The following is a 1,258-nucleotide window of genomic DNA, read 5'->3' on the forward strand; positions in this document are numbered from 1 at the left end:
TATGGGGCATAAAGCTTAACATCTACTGTGGAAAGGGGCTCAGTACGCGATACCGCCGGTCGGAATCCCGGCTGTCGGAATACCGACACCGGGATCCCAACCGGCACAATCCCGACAGGGGGGCGAGCGCAACGCAGCCCCTTGCGGGCACTAATTTATTCTTCCTCTATGGGTTTCATAGACACCCACAGAGGGAGAATATGTCGGGATTGTGCCGGTTGGGATCCCGGTGTCGGTATTCCGTCCGCCGGGATTCCGTCCGGCAGGATCTTGACGGCATCCCATGGAAAGATGTGTCTCTCTAGAAGCACTATGGAGGGGGGTCCTTCAAAATGTTGCTATGGATCTGGCTGTGCTCCTGCATATACACCAGCTGTCCTCCTACTGTATACTATCGCCATCTCAATGTAGGCAAAGCAGGTACACTACAAAATGCTTTACTAAATCGAATAAAGCATTTTTTCTACTAAAACTCATTTGTATCTTTTTTAAATATTTTTTTTGGCATTATTTTATTTGTATTTTTTATTTTGAAGAATCTCCAAGTGCAGTGTTTATGCGTGATCCAACCAAAGGCGCCACTTACCACAGTGATACACGGTGCGGCACAACGAGAAGGAGGTGGAGCTTTGCGAGAAGGGGTGGGGCTTCACTGGAGGGGACGGAGCTTTGCGCCCCAACCCCCGTTTTTGTCACTCTGGGGGTTCAGGAGATGCGAGCTGCTCCCAGGGAGTGCTGTGGCTGTAGTGCCGGGTCCTACTCAGTGAAACTGAGCAGTAGCCGGCATTTTGGTGTCACACCTCGGGGGGTGACATCCAGGTGCAGGCCACACAACCCGCACTCCCCTTGTAATGCCACTGGACCCAATAATTCCAGGTTGCACATTGGAAACCGACTGGCTATGCCATAAGTCCATGCTTACTGCTGCTGGCCAGTATTGCCAAGGGGGGTCACTACGATATGCCGGCGGTCGGGCTCCCGGTGACCAGCATACCGGCGCCGGGAGCCCGACCGCCGGCTTACCGACAGTGTGGTGAGCGCAAATGAGCCCCTTGCGGGCTCGCTGCGCTCGCCACACTACGGGCACGGTGGCGCGCTACGCGAGCCACACTATTTTTTTTTAATTCTTTATATTTCATTTTATAATATAAAACATTTTCCAAATATGTCAACATACATATCAAAAATAGAACGTAGACAACAGTCTCATAACTTATCAACTGTAGTTATAAACATCAGTAAATGGTTGCAGAAAAAA

Source organism: Pseudophryne corroboree, chromosome 4, assembly GCF_028390025.1.
Source record: "Pseudophryne corroboree isolate aPseCor3 chromosome 4, aPseCor3.hap2, whole genome shotgun sequence".
Classification (NCBI taxonomy): domain Eukaryota; kingdom Metazoa; phylum Chordata; class Amphibia; order Anura; family Myobatrachidae; genus Pseudophryne; species Pseudophryne corroboree.